This window comes from Chiloscyllium plagiosum, chromosome 31, assembly GCF_004010195.1.
Source record: "Chiloscyllium plagiosum isolate BGI_BamShark_2017 chromosome 31, ASM401019v2, whole genome shotgun sequence".
Taxonomy (NCBI): Eukaryota; Metazoa; Chordata; class Chondrichthyes; order Orectolobiformes; family Hemiscylliidae; genus Chiloscyllium; species Chiloscyllium plagiosum.
This window is the reverse complement of record NC_057740.1, coordinates 7,361,847-7,381,246: the sequence shown is the minus strand read 5'-3', so window position 1 is coordinate 7,381,246 and position 19,400 is coordinate 7,361,847. Positions and strand designations below refer to the sequence as shown.

Genomic DNA, 19,400 nt, shown 5'->3' with positions numbered 1-19,400 from the left:
TGATAAACATGGCTGCAACTCTGCTCCCTTACTAATTTTCTTTTCATATTTTAAAATAATTTACAAAATACGAAGTAGAGCAAGTGGGCCACATGAAAACATTTAAAATCTGGTTTGATGCCGCATTGGAAACAAGCCTGAGTGGAGTGAGATGGCTTCCCATAGGAGTCTCGCACTGCTACACTTCAAAGTCAATTATAGCCATTTGTGTGTCAGAAAGCAGAAGTCATTTTGCAGTTATGCAAATCAACAAGGCAACATAACTGTACTCTACCAACAAAAACAGTTTATAGTTCTAGAGCATTCTTGATTACATTTGATTTCCAGCTTTAATAGTCCAAATAAAAGAAAGTGTCAACTACATAGGAGTTACTCACTACATTATAAAAATGAATAAAACAATCCAGAGTCCCTGTAAAGAAAAATGGAATAATGATTGAAGTTGTTTTTGCATGTTGCTGTTAGTGCTCAGGTAACAAAACAAATATTGCACCATACCACAGGTATACAGCACGTTTATTAGGCCCAGATGTGGAGGCAAACAATGGGATTGGAGACCAGAAAAACAACTAAATAGCTACTCCCTTTATATTTAGGAAGAAAGTGGGAGAACAGTGTGGCTTCAGTTGATGACACCATCTCTGGGCAAAAGTGCCGATAATTTTCAACTGTTCTGCAACAATGGAATTCTGACAATAAGATCAATTCCCTTCAATTTCCAGAATAATAGTTCAAATTAACAAGCATGGTCCCTTTAAATGATGTTAGATCAATCTCCCGATGACCAGAGAATGCATTCTGCAATTTTTTTATCCTTTCATGGGACACGGGTATTGCTGGCAAGGCCAGCATTTGTTGCTATCCACAACTGCCTTGAAGATAGCAGTGATCCTCTTTTAAATGAGTGGTGTCCAACACACCAACAGTATGACTGGAAAGGGAGTTTTATCCCACAAATTGGATGAAAACTGACATGTGTGATGCTGGGGACATGTGGAATGAGCAAGACACATAATCCACTCAACGCTTCTGAAAATTTTGGTAAATGTTCAGTCCCATCTTTTGCAACAATGGATCGGAGTCAGGAAGCAAGTTACTCGCTATTGAATTTCCAACCGCTTATTAACTTGCTTTTATTAGCACAGAATGTACACAGCTGGTCCACAGATTCAGTTTTTAAACAGCATAGAAAAAAGCCCTTTGGCTCCATCTTGTACACACTGGTCAACAAGCATCTATACTTTCTAATCATGGTTTGTCATTTTTATAAACGATCTGGAGGTGGGCATAGAAGGATGGGTTAGGAAATTTGCAGATAACACTAAGGTAGGGAGAGTTGTGGATAGTGCCAAAGGATGTTGTGGGTTACAGAGGGACATAGATAAGCTGCAGAGCTGGTGGAGAAGTGACAAATGGAGTTTAATGCGAAAAGTGTGAGGTACTTCACTTCAGAAGTCGTAACAGGAATGCGGAGTACTAAGCTCATGGTAAACTACTTGGTAGTGTGGATGAACAAAGATGTGTGTCCAGGTGCATAAATCCCTGAAAGTTGCCGCCCAGGTTGACAGGCACATGGTGTTTGGCATTTATTGATAGGGGGATTGATTTTCGGAGCCACGAGGACATGCTTCAGCTGTACAAGACACTGGTAAGGCTGCACCTGGAATATTGCATGCAGCTCTGGTCACCACATTATAGGAAGGATGTGGAAGCTTTGAAGGGGTCAGAGGATATTTACTAGGATGTTGCCTAGTATGGAAGGAAGGTCTTACCAATAAAGTCTGTTTTCGTTGGAGAAGAAGAAGATTGAGAGGTAACTTAATCGAGACATAAGATAATCAGAGGGTTAGATCGGGTGGACGGTGACAGTCTTTTACCTCGAATGGTGAAAGCTAACATGACAGGACATAGCTTTAAATTAAGGGGGGAGAGATTTAGGACAGATATTAGGGGTAGTTTCCTTACTCAGAGAGAGTAGTAGGGGTATGGCACGGCCTGCCTGCAACAGTAGTAGACTCACTAACTTTAAGGGCAATTAAATGGGCCTTGGACATACATATGAATAATAATGGAACGGCATAGGTTACATGGGCATCAGATTATTTTCACTGGTCGCCGCAACATCAAGGGCTGAAGGGCCGGTATTGCTCTGTAATGTTCTGTGCTCTATCTATCCTAATCTTAATTTCTAGTACTTGGCCCATAGCCTTGTGCACTATGAGGTTTCAAATGCTCATCTAAAGACTTCAAATCAACTTCTGGTCAACAGTAACCCCAAAATATTCATAATAGGGAATTCACTAATGGTAAAACCACTGAATGGCAAGGACAGTGGTTCGAGTATCATCTTTTGCAGATGGTTACCAATGTTACAAATGGTATTTGTCACCTGTCAGAGCAAGTCTAAAAGATGTCCAGATCTTGCTGCTTATTTGCTAGCCAATGCTTGGAGTAAGACAGGAATGAAATCAGAAACCAAGCAGCCCTGGTGGATCCCAAAATTAGCAGTGAGCAGGTTATGACTGTCCAAATGCTGCTTGACAGTACTGATAGGACATACCACCGTGATTCACCACACTGAAGGAAATTACAAAGTAGGCAGACTGTTCCCACAGACAGATTTGAAAACTAAAACAAAAATTTCAAAGTCATGACGTTGCTAACCAGGAGCCAATACAAGTCAGCAAACATAGGGGTGGTGACCAAGGCATTATAGTCAACATGGGATTTTGGCAACGGGTTAACTGCTCGTTTGTAAATAACTAGTTCAGTGATAAGCTTAGATAGAACTGATTATATTGTCTGCAAACTTCTGATTTTGTTTTTACTAAGTGTAAAGAACAAATTAAGCCTGTTGAAGTGCCTGCACACTAACTTTATTAATATTACACCAGGATAGCCCCACCATGGGTTAGCACTGCTGCCTCACAGCACTAGGGACCCCGGTTCAATTCCTGCCTCGGGCGACTGTGTGGAGTTTGCATATTCTCCCCATGGCTGCAGTCATGTGTTGCAGATACACCCACAAATGTCATTAGGGAGGGAGGGAATCAAGGATTTTGACCCAGAAACACTGAAGGAATGACAATATATTTATATATCACTTGGAGGGGAACTTGCAGATGATGGCATCTATCTAGCAATGTAGATGATCATCCAAATATGTCCTATCTGCAAAAAAAAAAAGCAGGACAAATCCAATGCAACCATTTACAGACCTATCAAATGTTTCTCTATCATCAGCAAATCAATAGAAGGGGTCATTGAGATTGCTCTCAAGCAGTACTCATTAACCCAGTGTGCACCACAGCCCTTTTAGCCTTGGGTTAAGCATTGGCAAAAGAGCTGAAGCCCAGAAGGGAGGCAAGAGGCACTGCCCTCAAAATTAAGATATCAAGGATATTTTAAATAATCAAGCAAAACTGGAATCACGGCAGGATAAGGGTAAAAGTTCTGCATGTTAGAATCACAACTAGCACAAAAAGGAAAATAACTGCCATTGTTGGAGGTCAATCATTTCCGTCATAAAGATGTAAGCACGGAAACAGACCCTTCGGTCCAACCTGTCCATGCCGACCAGATATCCGAAACCAATCTAGTCCAATTTGCCAGCACATCTCCGTGAAAGTTCCTCTTGATAGTGTCCTTGGCTTCATCAGCGGCTTCATCAATGATCTTCACTCCAACATGAGGTCAGAAGTGGGTATGTTTGCTGGTGATTGCACAACATTCACCTCAAAAGGGTGAAAAAAAGCCATGTCCATACACAGAAAGACATGAATAGCATCCAAGTTTAGGGTGAGAAGTGGCAAATAACATTCTTGCTCCACATGTGTCCAGCAATAAGCATCTCCAATGAGAGAATTAAACAAGACAGGTGATTAACTCTCAATATTCAATGGCATTACCATTGCTGAATCTCCCATTAACATCCTGGAGATTACCATTGACCAGGTCAATCAAAAATATTGTGGCTACTATAGGTCAGTTGCTTGGAATTCAATGGCAAATAACTCACTCACTAGCTTCCTAAAACCTCTCTTCCACCTACAAGACAAGTCACTAGTGTAATGGACTACTCTCCATTTCTTGGAGTGGTGCAGCTGAAGAAGTTTGACACCAGCTGGACGAAGGAGCCCACTTGACTGATAACCTTTCAATAACTGTGAAACTCACTCACTAAATCAAAGCAGTAGTAGTGAGTACCAACTACTGACAGGGGCCTCAAACTGGGGCACATTGTTACTAAATAAGGGACATGCATTTAAATCTGAGATGTTAAAGAATTTCTTCTCCTATATGCAATGCCTGTTATTCTCTAGCCCATAGAGTTGTAGAGGCTAGATTACAAAGTATTTAAGAAGCATTGGATAGATTTTTGAAAGATTGACAAGTGAGGCCTATGAGGAGCTGGCACAAAAGACAAGTTGAGGCCTGGGACAAATCAGCCATGATCTTGTGAAATTACAAACCAGGTTTGAAGGGCTGAAGGCCCTACTCCTGATCTTTTGTTTTATCTTATGTCATTATAGGAAGGACAGTTACTCTCACCTCCCATCTGGAGTTCAGCCATTTGCTCCAAGGCTTGAACCAAGGCTGTGATGAGGTCAGTGCTCCTGCAGGGGTGCATCAGTGAGCAGGTTGATATAAAGAAAGTGCTGCTTGATAGCACTGTCAATGAGCCCTTCCATTACTTCAGTGATAACCAAGAGCAGACAAATGCAAGGATAACTGGCTAGATTTGATTTGTCATCTTTTGCATACAGGGCAATTTTCCACATAGCTAGTTTTGTGTTTGCGCTGCACAACTTAGCGAGGGGTCCTGCATGTTTTTTTTTAAATAGTAACAGGAACCCTACACTAGATCTAATCCATCTAAATGTTGACTTGGAGATCTTAATGCCAACACTTGAATGCCTGAAACAAGAAACAGCTCAACTCTCGAATAAGAATACTTTTCTCATCAAGGTGAACAGCGAAGTACATTCATAAGCAAAGAATAAAAGTGATCACGCTCTCTCCTCTAAGTAAAATTACATTTAGACCGATTAGTTAGTAGCAAAGAGTCTCAAATACTATGCTTAACTGCACAACACAAAGATCTAAAAGAAATGTAATGCGAGTATCCTTATGTTAAGACACTCAATGCACTGTACCTCAGGACTTGTGACCTCCATGAATATAAAATCCCCTTAGAAGGTGTAATAGGATTACATGGTGTTAAGATGTTTTACAGCACGTACTGTATGATAAAATTAGTCGTCTTCCTTCCCAGAATAATGCATTCATTAAAATATAATGCAAGCTGGTTGAAGAGTAGATGACCACTAGGTGGCAATAGAAGAGCTAAAATACTGTCAAGACTATCCCACAGAATTAACAAAATATCAACATTTCAGACTAATTTTCAACTGAGCAACAGTTATGAAGTAAGAGCTTGTCAAAGTGAGAGCACACAATGAAATAGAACAGTTGCTAAACACATTTGAACCAGAGGTGAATACATTTCCTCAATCTACATTGTAAATATTGAATTCCCAAGTTAAAATATTGAAGTTTGATAACTTCAACTGCAACATATTAAAATTTCAAAAGGTGCAAAGATGTCAGTTGATATTCTCAAGTTCACAGTTTCCTAAAACAATTGGCTCCAAAATGTATTGCCCCATCAAAGCTCTCCTGAGGTAAATTTAATCCTATCCAGCAGTCTATCAAATAACAACCATACCTAGTCCACAAGCAGTAAACTGCCAATCTTTACAAGCTGTCCCTGACTCTCATGTCCCTGCTTGACACCAGAGTGAGGCTTTACCAGGCAAAGCAACATCAGCACTTGGACTAGGAATCAATGCAAATTAGGGCTTAACAATGGAGATTGCAAATATTTTTTCTTTTCTTCATTCAGGAATTATATAATGTTACATTCACCACACATGCGCACAAAGCATATTGTGCCAAAAACAGAGTTTTCCATTAGCTTTAAGTAGATGATGCACAGGCATGATCAGTGGCAGCATTTTTCAGTAGTTTTATAGTAGTTCTGATAGTTGAAGCCACAAGATGCACTGACAACTGTCAAAGTGGTTAACAGATTAGCCATTCTGATTTCACGATTTTACATGCAGGAGCACAACTTGAAATGCTTCCGAAAGGGATGGAGATGCGTGTGTAAGTGGACATATTGAATGGCTATGCATAAATAACTGTGTAATTTGGGAATTAGTGGTGTTCATCTGGCCTTCGTATGAATCACAAACATTTTCTGGATTAGTGGTGCTGGAAGAGCATAGCAGTTCAGGCAGCATCCAAGGAGCTTTGAAATCGACATTTCGGGCAAAAGCTGCCTGAACTACTGTGCTCTTCCAGCACCACTAATCCAGAATCTGGTTTCCAGCATCTGCAGTCATTGTTTTTACCTAATGAATCACAAACAGCCTAACCTGCCAGATAGCACACTTATTTGGTTCCTTCATGCAGACTATGACAACTTAAATATTGCAAGACTACATAAAAGTCAGTAAACATTCAAAACACATTGAATATAACAAACAGATTGAGGGACAGCAGGTGGATATCAAAATCTCTAAGGAGCTCTAAAGTGCATCCCTGACCATCTGTTTCTTTCAGAGTTCTGCAATAGGTTGTAGTTTACTTACCTTATAATTAGATGATGTTTGGTATTCTCATACAAGACAAAGCAGATAAACTGGTTGTTTGCACCTGCAATTAAGAATAGAGGTGTAAATTACAGGGTATTATCAGACTGTTAAATTGGATAAACTGCAGGACAGGTTTTCCCATCATTTTAAAAAATCAACTCAGCGCACTGGCTTTGAAAGACCATATTTTTTCCAACTTACTGATTACTTCTTCTAAACTCTTTGACCTTCATTGGGCAGCACTCCTGTACTTCAGATATTCTTCACATTAGTTCTTGAACAACACATCTTGGCAGACTTTCAACTGCATCACTAATAAACGACCTCAACTGTTTCCCAATCTCAACCTTTTGAGTAAAAGGCCATTGGACAGAGATCAAGTGCAAAAACCCTGGTTGAGTTGATGTTCCTTAGCAGGCCCCTGGGACCAACTTTGACAATCCAATTTATGGTCTCACTGATAGCAACTTACTCGGCAAAAGGTTTTGGACGTTTTGTTTACTGTTACAACAGATGGCCACTCCAACACAAGCTGTTTGGGGGGGGGGGGGGGGGGGAGGGAGAGAACATTTGTGATATCCATTTGAAAATTACATGCAGTTACATGATTTGCAATCAAAGGGGTGCAGAAAGGAGAAAGGGAATCTCAAAAATTAGATTGGCCGATACAATTCATCAACGGATTTGTTTTACCACAAGAAAATGCACAAAGAGATGGTTTAATGGTATTAGTCTGGTAATAGATGGTTAAACTAGTTGTTCAAAGATCTACATCCCACATAATTATGTTCCCTTGGTCTTAACTGATCATACTGCACCAATCAAATGAGTCAGTAACAGATCAAACTGGAACAGAGAATAACACCACAACTACACAATTCTCACGTGATACTAAAATATCATTTTTAGTGTTGGATTGTGTCTCCATTTTCTCCTGATTCACCACATGGATTCATCACAGAGCTGCAACTTAACTACAATTTACCTCATTGCTCCTAGAATTACTGCTGAGTTAAAGAAAGTAGCCAAGTCTTCCTATTAAAATTACTTTACTGGTAGAATGTGAACGTCAGATGAGACCAAGGTAAGTATGGGATATAATGCTCTCTGCAAATCCCTATCGGCATTCTGTGGACTCAAATGTATAGAATGATCGGGGAGAATTGCTATACCCCATCAAAGCCTTCATGAAAACAGGGAGCTAAGGCAGAAGAGAAATGCCAAGAAATTCTGGAGGAGATTTCACTCATGTTGCTTTTATACCTTTTGACACAATACTGGAATGATCAGAATGGAATGGGCAGCACGGTGGCACAGTGGTTAGCACTGCTGCCTCAGCGCTAGAGACACGGGTTCAATTCCCACCTCAGGCGACTAACTGTGTGGAGTTTGCACATTCTCCCAGTGTCTACGTGGGTGTCCTCCAGGTGCTCCGGTTTCCTCCCAGAGTCCAAAAATGTGCAGGTTAGGTGAATTGGCCATGCTAAATTGCCCGTAGTGTTAGGTGCAGGGGAATGGGTCTGGATGGGTTGCGCTTCGGCGGGTTGGTGTGGACTTGTTGGGCCGCAGGGCCTGTTTCAGTAAGTAATCTAAAATCTAACTATCACTGAAGTTACACAAACATACATCAGATAATACACTCTTGGCTTCTAATTTATCTTAATTGGTTTTTCCTCCCCCACCTACATAGTAATGGGGTTCTTTTTGTATTGAGTGCTTTATGGACAGAATAAATATTGAAGAGCATTAGTCTGCTTTCATCTGTAAATAACAGGAGTTTTTTTTGCTTAAGAAATCCATAGCTTGGAAAGATTTTGGTAGTAGTTGAGAAAGTTTTCAGGCTCCTGGCCCATCTGTTTCTTATCACTCGGACTGCCACACCCTTCTTTCTTTTTCATTGTTTACATTTTTTTCCTAACATCAAGTTCATCTTTAGGTGAGGAACGAGGTTATGAGAGGCTGCTGCAGTAGAGAACGCAATGTGGATCTGGCCATTCCTCATGGCTGCGTCCTGGTGGGTCCTTTGACTAGACTGCCTTTGATGGCAGCTGAAGAAAAAGGTGGGCCTGGGCCTGGAATTCCAATGGTCTGGGTTTTCCTCAAGGCTTCTGCAGCATCATCATGCTGACATGGTTGGTCTGGCCCAGCCTTGGACTCCTTTCTGCTGCTTCAGTGGCTGTTTGTGTCAGCATCAATATGGGTCTCCTTCCGGAGGCTTCAGTCAGTCCATGACCCTACACGGCATTCTCTTCAGCATCATGGGGGTCCGGCCTGGGATTCCAAAAGGGGGTTGGGTCCTCAAGTAGGAGGACTTTGTCTTAAAAATTCTCTTTTTTAATTAAAAATATCTTCTTATTCCTTTATTATATCATGTTAGGACAGAAGGCATTTGGTATGCTTTCCTTTATCGGTCAGAGTATTGAGTACAGGAGTTGGGACTGTACATGTTGCGGCTGTACAGAACATTGGTTAGGCTACTGTTGGAATATCGTGTGCAATTCTGGTCTCCTATTGGAAAGATGTTGTGAAACTTGAAAAGGTTCAGAAAAGATTTACAAAGATGTTGCCAGGGTTGAAGGATTTGAGCTATAGACGGGCGCTGAACAGGCTGGGGCTGTTTTCCCTGGAGTGTCGGAGGCTGAGGGGTGACCTTATAGAGGCTAACAAAATTATGAGGGGCACGGGTAGGATAAATAGACAAAGTCTTTTCCCTGGGATCGGGGAGCCCAGAACTAGAGGGCATAGGTTTAGGGTGAGAGGGGAAAGATATAAAAGAGACCTAAAGGGGCAACTTTTTCACGCAGAGGGTGATACGTGTATGGAATGACCTGCCAGAAGATGCGGTGGAGGCTGGTACAATTGCAACATTTAAGAGGCATTTGGATGGGTATATGAATAGGAAGGGTTCGGAGGGATATGGTCCGGGTGCTGGTAGGTGGGACGAGATTGGGTTGGGATATCTGGACGGCCTGGACCAAAGGGTCTGTTTCCTTGCTGTACATCTCTATGACTCTGACAGTTTTGAACTTTTTATTTCTTTATTTTTCTAATTTAAGATTACTTTGTATGTTTTAAGGTCTGCAATACTAGATATTTAATTTGAGTTTTTAAAATATTTTCCCCTAAGAATGTGCACTCCAGAATCTGTCCTCAGTACCTTGTTGTTATCTAAGATGGCACTGAAAGTGGCGACTTGTAAACCTTTCACCGTCATCATGCGAGTGTATGACAGTAAAGCTAATTCAATTCAATTAGTTCATTAGGAGATAGGTTACCTTAGTTTAAAATTCCAGACCAGGAAGTGCTTGGTTAGAAACCTGAAAAGGTTTTCTCAGTTTCAAATAATCTTAAATGCAGTTGTGTGAAAATTCAAAGAACTGGCTATCAAACTCTCTAGACAGGGAATTGAAAGCAATAGTTAAGTCAAATCTATAGACATGATAAAGAAAGGAATTCTCTCTGGCATTTGAGTGGTTTTAAAGGAATGCTATTGGGATAGACAGAATATTGTCTTTTTACTAGCATTTCTAAATCTTTCAAATTGTACATATAAATGGTTTGGTTTAATCTATTTTACTGTCTTCTCTGCACAATACACTTGTTTATTTGTTAAAATCTGATCTGTGCTCTACATGCTTGTCTTTCACTGAAAGACATTTTGTGAAATACAAAATTCAAGATTGGACTTGTTCAGCAATAACATGAACTGGTATCATAAGTACAAAATTTAATAAAAGGCAAGATTCAAAACAATGAAAAGAAATAATTTCTAATTATGAAGTTGACACAATCACCACCTGTTCAAAGTGCTTTATAGCCAATAAATGTTTTGAAGTCTATTCACAGATGTAATCTTCTCCCTTACGGGGAAGGTCTTTGGGATTGGGGATGGTAGTGTCTCAAAACAAGGGAACAGTCATTTAGTTCTAAGATGAAGAAAAATTACTTAAGTAAAGAGTTGTACACCTTTGGAATTCTCTAGATTGTTATGGATGCTTCATCATTTGATGCTGGGATAGACAGATTCTTAGTCTCAGGGAAACTGCAGCCCAAGTTCAGTGGTGATCTTTTAAATTGAGAAGGCGATTGAGTGGATCATGTAATTGTCTGTTGTTTGATCTGCTTCCACTGCAGCTTGATAGTTCAATGACAAGCGAAATGTACAACTGCAGACTCTGCCATATATGAATCAGACAATGATCAGGCAAATTAATTGTTTGCAAATTCATGCACTTTCTCCCAGTGCTTCAACTTCACCTCTGCATATTCCTGATAAAATCTCTTGCCAAAATGAATCTTCTCTATTTGGTCGGTCACAAGCAAAGGACCTCCATAAATCAAGGGTATATATGAACTCTTCCAGGATGCTTTCAGGACATCCCTAAATACGGTCTTCCTGAAAGTACTACTGTTGCAGCAGGAGACTATGTACAACAGATATTTCAGGAGGCTGATATCATGTACATCCTTCACAGCAGAGCTAATTCTTGGTACAGTTGACAGTTTTTTTGCTGCTTTTGGATCAGATGCTTTCTTATGATGAAATCTGGAGAGTCTTGGAGAAGGTAAGCTGGTGCTTCTCAAGTGCTCAGAGGTGCCTGCTGTAGGCTGTCCAAGTATAGACGCATATCGATGTGTTACTCACAGTTGCATACAAAACTCATTGATGGTTACTGCAGTACAGGAGGTGGCCTCCTGCCCCATCACATGCATACTGGTCAAGGATCTCACTACACTAATTACATTTTCCAGCAGGAGGCCCATATTGCTGGAGGTTAGAACATAGAAGAATACAGCACAGTACAGGCCCTTTGGCCCTCGATGTTGCGCCAATCCAAGCCCACCATCCTCCATATGCTATCCAAAGCCCGCTTAAATGCCCATAAAGAGGGAGAGTCCACCACTGCTACTGGCAGGGCATTCCATGGCAACATAAGTGAATGCTTAAACTCTAAATATTATGAGCATCTCTGACTCAACCAGCCATTAAAGAAATGTCCAGGCTCCCACCACACTTCGTGGAAAAAATTTATCTTCAACTCTCCACCAGCAGATTGGTCAATAATTCTGATTTAAGATCAGAGAGAGAGAGGAGAGAGTGCACTCCTATCCATCCAATCTATCCCCTTAAACTCATACACTTACGTCAGATCCCCTCTCAATCTTTGTTGCTCCAAGGAAAGCAAGCCTAGCCGATCCATTCTCTCATCATAACTCACATCCTCCAACCCCGGCAGTATCCTGATAACTCTCCGCTGTACTCTTTTTAGTGCAACCACATCATTCCAATAACATGGTGACCAGAATGGAGCACAGCACTCTGAAAAGCCTAACCAGCATTTCATAGTGTTCCAGCATAATGCTCTTGCTCTTCTATTGTATTCCTTGGCTAATAAAGGCAAATATCCAATATAACTTCTTAACCACCTTATCCTTCTGCCCAATTATCTTCAGGGATCTGTGGATACACACACCAAGGTCCTTCTGATCTTCAGTACTTTCCAAGATACTACTATCCATTATCTTATCCATTATCTTCTGCAAGTCCATTACCTCACACTTTCTTAGCTGAATTCCATTTGCTACTGCTCAGATGGGAAAAACAGTTTGTTGATATCCTCCTACTGTTTACGGCTATCCTCACTACTTACCATTCTTCCAATTTTCGTGTCATCCGTGCATGTTTTGATCATACTCCTTACATTTAAGTCCAAATAATTAAACAAATCCATCACAAATAATAAGGATGCCAGCAGAGCCTTGTGGAACCCCACATCTATGACCTTTGTCGTGCGTTTGAGATCCTAATCTAATACACTTTTCCTCTTATCACACTTAGATAAGAACTTTATTATGTTCCCCAAAATGTACCATTTTGTTATATTAAATATTTATTCATCTACACCCACATACAACAATTCAGATTAAGGCTTTACAATTAAGAAAAGGAGAACACTGGAAATATTTTATTTGTTCATGGATATCAGCTGCATGGCTCTTCTTAACAGGGTCACCTCAGTTGAGTCTTGGTTCTGCTTTGGTAATCAATGAAATATAGTAGTGAATGCAGGACATTTATTGGTTGTAAAACAAAGCAGATCATTGCTCTATCACAAACAACATGGTCGAACACAAAACAGCAAAAATATGTTTTTGCACTCCAACTTCAGAAGGTCACTTAAATCATTGCTAGTAAAACAAACTGTTCACAAATGTATTTCCTAATACCTTTCCTAATTTACAGCTGATTTTAGTCCTGTTCTCTGTTTGAAGAATGCTATTGAAAAGCATAGTCAAGCTAATGAGTGATGAGCTAGAACAAGATTTGTGTTAATAACTACACAAACAAACAACTCCAATTACTGGTCACCCAAACCTCTGCTACACCTTGTAAACTACACAAACTCAGAATGGTTTTTTTTTTAATACTTCTGGCAGGCCTTTCAGGAATATCTCAGTAAGAATGAGTGGAAACAACAGTTCTGTATTATACAAAGGAGAGGGATATTTATGTCTTGAATATCTTTTATAAAGCTCTCAGCATGTATGTCACACCAATATTAATGCAGCAGGAAGTTAACAATGGGTAGGATTGTTCTAATAACAGTTGTGACGAGCCACCAGAAGCGACAGTAGAGATTGCATCCATGCATTTACAGTGTTGGGTGGTTGATGATGGGACTTCCATTCCTCAGGCAAAAATCCCACCTGACAGAACTGTTGGCCAATCTGTTTGGCTGGCAACTTTGTAGCCCCAGCAAAAGCCAAGATACAGGTAGCCCCCAGATTCTAAGGTCTCAGTATCCCGGTTGAAACTTTATTGCAACTTTGATCTCCAGCATCTGCAGACCTCACTTTCTCCTCTCAGTATCCCGGACCAGGCAAGTATCACAGTAGAGACGGGAAGTGCGATATATACTGGTCAAAAAGGTTTGTTAAACAAACCTTCCTTTCCAGAAACGGCTGTTGACTCTGCCCAATCAAATTATTATTTCTCAGTGTCCAGTTATAGAATCTTAATCAGAGGTCTGCAGTACAGAAAAAAGGACCTTTGACGCTTTGATTCTAATGCCATTTTTCAGCACTTGCCCCACAACCTTGCATATCTATACATTGCAAATATACATCTAAATACTTAAATATTATCACAGTGAGCTCCAAATTCCCATCAGTAAAGTCACAATACTCTGACAGGATCATACGGCTACTCTCTCAGTAGATACACATCTGGTGGTGGTTTATCCCGAGGGTCACCATGCCTCAGCAAGGGGAGTAGTCAAGGAGGAGAATTCTTCACAGTAACTTCAGCCAGTTGGGGAATTGAGCCCAATTCCCACCAGCCTCTGGGTAAAAGTGTCATTCATCACAACAACTCCAAGCCTTCTGCCACTTCTTGTAAATCTATATCCGCTGGTCATTTATCCTTTCAAACGGAAGTATTTCTTATTGTCTCCCCAAATACTCTCCAAACCAGGGAACATCCTGGTAAATCTCCTCTGCGCTGTATGGAATGCGGTTACATCCTCCTTAGAACATTCCAGACCTGAACACAAGTCATTAATTGCAGCCTAAACAATATATTATAGTTTTCAAACAAAACCTCTGCTTTTAAACTTTATGCCTCACCTAATAAAGGGTAAGCATCCTACATGCTGTCTTAACCACTTATCCACCTGTCTTAATAGCTTAAGGGCCAAGGTCCCTCGATTCTTGGTGCTTCCAAGGGTCCTACCATTGTGCATTTCCTTGCCTTGCTCCCCTGCTCAAGTGCAATATGTCACCTTTAGAATCAGAGTCAGATATGCACAGCATGAAAACAGACCCTTCAGTCCAACCCTTCCATGCCGACCAGTTATCCCAACACAATCTAGTCCCACCTGCCGGTATTTCCTACATATTCCTCCAAGCCCTTCCTATTCATATACCCATCCAAATGCCTCTTAAAATGTTGCAATTGTACTAGCCTCCACCACATCCTCTGGCAGCTCATTCCATACACGTACCACCCTCTGCGTGAAAAGGTTGCCCCTTAGGTCTCTTCTATATCGTTCCCCTCTCACCCTAAACCTATGCCCTCTAGTTCTGGACTCCCCCACCCCAGTGAAAAGACTGTCTATTTATCCTACCCATGCCCCTCAATTTTGTAAACCTCTATACGGTCACCCCTCAACCTCCAACACTCCAGAGAAAACAGCCCCAGCCTATTCAATCTCTCCCTATAGCTTAAATCCCCCAACCCTGGCAACATCCTTGTCAATCTTTTCTGAACCTTTTCAAGTTTCACAACATCCTTCCTATAGGAGGGAGACCAGAATTGCATACAATATTCCAAAAGTGGCCTAACCAATGTCCTGTACAGCTGCAACATGACCTCTTATACTCAATGCACTGACCAAAACAGGTAAGCATTCTAAACGCCTTCCTTCACTATCAAGGAACTTTAACCTGCACTCCAAGATCTTTGTCCAACAACACTCCCCAGGACCTTACCATTAAGTGTATAATTCCTGCCCTGATTTGCCTTTCTAAAATGCAGCAATTCATATCTATCTAAATTAAACTCCATCTGCACGCACCCTTCTCATTATTTACCACCTTACCAACTTTTGTATTATCTGATCAACTCTCCTACATTCAAGTCCAAAGTATTTATATAAATGGCAAACAGCAAGGGCCCCAACACTAACCCTGGTGAACCCTACTGAACACAACAGAGTTAGAAAAACACCCCTCATACCTCACCCTCTGTTTCTTCCCACTCACTCAACTGTGGATCCAATTTACCAAGTTTCCTTGGATCCTGAGTTCTGGCATTTGCTATCAGATTCTAATGAGGGACTTTATCAAAAGCCTTCCCGAAGTCCGAGCAGAATACACAAAGAATTGCCTTCATCGACACACCTGCTCATTTCTGAATTTTTCAATTAAGTTGGACAAACATGACCTCCCCTTAGCAAAACTATGCTGACTGTTCTTGATTAATCACTGCCTCTCCAAACACAGATTAATTCTGTTCCTCAATATTGCAGATTGTATCCATTACAGTATAATAGATTCTGACCTTTTTCCTATGACTGACTGGGAAGAATACCTTTTCAAAAGGCATAGGACAAATATTACAATCGCTTGTTCACAGGTTTGGAGGCAGGGAGGTCCATCAGATTCACTGAGTGCCTTCCCAGTGTGCTTAACTTTATGGAGCTGGGCGAGAATGGGGGTGGTTGAGCTTGTCTCCATTTTTGGGGGAGACTGGCTGGAGTTCAAGCGCAATGGGGGAAACCCAGCAGATCATGATGCCCAGTCAGGAAGCAGAGGCATCTCCCTCAAAGGGCCTATCCCCATATCAAACAATTCCTCCCCTTACAGGGAAACTGGTAGACTACATTTACAAATCCCAAGAGTAACAATACTTTGTCTTAACACGACACTTCTGTGGTAATCATCCCTTAATACTCCAAAGAGTAGAAGACACCAAGCTGTGAAATACAGGAGTTGACAAGTAGTGAAAAAGATAGTTGTCTTGGCTCTTTCAGTAAAACTATCAAGACTATCAATAATAAATGGAGCAAGGAATGAAAATAATTCTAGTCAAACAACTGTGGAACACAGCTGGGGAGCTATAAAAGATAACAGTGAAACTGGGGAGAAATTTCCTAACAGTTTGGAATCAACATATTGGGGACAGAAAACTAAGGGAACCTTGCAACAGAGATGAAGAACAAAACACCTTATGAATAGCATAGACAGAGTTGGATTCCTTACAAAAACGGAACACAGGAGGCTGCAAAGGAACATGCTAACCAAACTGTTAATGAGAATCAAACTGAAAAGAATGAAATAATAGTTTGAAAGGTGATGAGTAAGAACAAGGACTATTGATATGACATTAGTGGCAGCTAACATGTTCTGATGGCAGGCAATATAGGAGTTTGACACTCAGCTGAATATCAAATAGTATTGAAGATTGCAGAAATTTTGATTTCAGTCTCCAACAAGGTAGGAAAAACCATGAAATCAGAAACAAGGCAGAGTGTTTCTGTCAGGAAATGCATTAGAATGGCTTACTCCAACAAACCTTTGATTACAGGGAGCTTTCACTTTACTTGATGTCTGATAATTGAACGAATAAAAAAATTGTTATAGAGTCAAAGATACTAGCAGACAAGCAAGTGTATGGAGACATTTGCTTCATATTTTAGAAATGCATTAATGCCCACGGAAAATAAGAAAGAGGCCAAAACACAAAACCAAATGTTTAAGGGTCAGTCAAGACTGAAATTCAAATTGAGAATAGCACCTGAAAATTTTTAACTCTGATGACAGTTTTCTTTCAAAAAATGTAAATGGTCCACTCAAGACTTATTCCAGAAAACACATTGGAGTTTTAAGGGGGATACAAACAAAGGATGAATTAAGCTTAACAGCTCTGACATTTTGTGCCCAAGCTTCATTGCCTTGTTATTTTATCTTTCTCTAGTCACACCAGTTAACACTCACTTGCTATCAAGCAAACCACTGAGCCAAATACAAAAGACAGCATCTGCAAATAAAATGACTGAGGTCAGTGCCAGAGAGCTAGGTACGTGTTAGAAATGCAAGGTGCTTTTAGCCCACAAAAACCTAAAAAGCAGCACATATTTCACAAATGTATGAAGATGCACAACTGCCACAGTTGATGTTATCTTTTTCTCGCATGTAATGAGTGTCACAGTATTGTCCACTTCTAAAACTGCTCTTAAACGAGGTTCAGCTGCATAATTACATTTCTACTATCACATTATCTCCTGATAGTAGCTCTTTGTTAATACTGTGAAGTCACAGATCAAAAAGACTAAAACTGAACATTATGGCAGAGAGTAAAATTTTCTACTTATTATAATTCACAAGTGAAATTCAAGGGGACGGTAGAGTTATAACCCAGATACCTAACCCTAAAATACAATGAAAGAAATTGAACACTGAAATCAACAAACCATTTACATAACATACACATTTATAGGTTATTTAAATTCAACACCTTTAGGCTAAGGAAACAAAAACATAGCTACCACTTGCTGACTCAGTCAAAACTATACCCAGTACAAGTCTACAAAAGAAGAAACTTAACAGAATACCTCAAAGATTTAAAGAAGTCAAATAGTGCAAAGGCTGCACAATGGCACAATTACGTAGGAGTGCATTACCTGCAAAACATTAACATTGTTTGGCTTAAATATGGATTGTGGTCCATCATCTTTCCACACTATTATTGTCTAAAAGAAATGTTGATTTTTTGCCAAACAGTGGCAATCACGTCACCATATTCTGCCCATGAATCAAAATATATACATTTTTTAAAAAACCGTGTAAACTTTTTTAAACCGATCTTATGCCGTAAATCTTCAGCAATGAAGCTCAATTTCCTTGCTCTAGCAGCTAATGAACCAGCTGCAAAACATTTTGCAATCCAACTTGTTCTGCAAACCAAGTCTGCTGTATGCACACTTAAAAGGTAATGACAATCTATTAACTGCATATTCTGCTCCTGAAGGCACACTCCAGTTTATTTCACACATTGCACCTCAAGAGTCAACTGCCTTTAATTTATCAGAGTTGGTAAAAAGGTACAAGAGCCCAAAACCAGACAGGCAATCATAGCACAATGGTGAGGATGGAAAATTAAAGGAGAATAGAAAATATATGAAAAGGAATAGGTTACTTAATCCCTCATGCCTTTCCTAACCTAATCTAGTCTCATTTGCCAGCATTTGGCCCATATAACTCAACCCTTCCTATTCATATATGCATTCAGAAGCCTTTTAAATGTTGCAATTGTACCAGCCTCCACCAGTCCCCATCTCCCCCCCCGTCCCCTCCAGCAGCTTATTCCATACACGCATCACCCTCTGTACGAAAACGTTGCCCCTTAGATCCCACTTCTATCTTTTCCCTCGAGTTCTGGACTCCATCCACCCGCGGGAAAAGATCTGTCTATTTATCCTATCCACACCCCTCAGGATTTTAAAAAGCTCTACAAGGTCACCTCTCAGCATCAGACGCTCCAGGGAAAACAGCCCTAGCCTATTCAGCCTCTCCCTATACCTCAAATCGTCCAACCATGACAACATCTTTGCCAATCTTTTCTGAACCCTTTCAAGTCTCTCAACTTTCTTCTGATGGGAAGGAGACCAGGACTGCACGCAATATTCCAAAAGTGGCCAAACCAATGTCCTGTTACAGCCACAACATGATCTCCCAACTCCTAGAACTCAATGCTCTGACCGATAAAGGAAAGCATACCAAACACCTTTTTCACCATCCTATCTACCTGTGACTCTACTTTCAAGGAACTATGAACTGGTGTTCCAAGGTCTCTGTTCAGCCACACTCCCTAGGACCTTACCATTAAGGTGGATAGGTCCTGTTAAGATTTGCTTTCCCAAAATGCTGCGCCTCACAATTACCTAAAATTAAACTCCATCTGCCACTCCTCAGCCCATTGGCCCATCCAAGCAAGATCCTGTTGTAATCTGAGACAACCTTCGCCAACTTTAATGCCATCTGCCAACTTACTAACTATACCTCCTATATTCACATCCAGCAACGATCCTTGTGGCACTCCACGGGTCACAGGCCTCCAGTCTGAAAAGCAACGCTCTATCACCACCCTCTGTCATCTACCTCGGAGCCAGTTCTGTATCCAAACGGCTAGTTCTCCCTGTATTCAGTGAGATCTCACCTTGCTAACCAATCTTCCATGGG

General features: G+C 40.7%; 1 protein-coding gene across 9 annotated transcripts in view; it reads right to left on the bottom strand.

Annotated features, from left to right (window-relative positions):
- kdm4b (lysine (K)-specific demethylase 4B) overlaps positions 1-19,400 on the bottom strand; it is a 479,312-nt gene that overhangs the window by 402,257 nt on the left and 57,655 nt on the right. For 7 of the 9 annotated variants that reach the window (XM_043720922.1, XM_043720924.1, XM_043720925.1 and 4 more), the window contains one exon: positions 6,657-6,720. The exons of 1 other annotated variant lie outside the window; for it this stretch is intronic. The gene's annotated coding sequence lies outside the window, so the exon portion shown is untranslated. Of the gene's footprint in view, positions 1-6,656; positions 6,721-6,860; positions 6,886-19,400 lie in introns of those variants that run through there. One more of the 9 variants, XM_043720920.1, reaches the window with a different exon arrangement.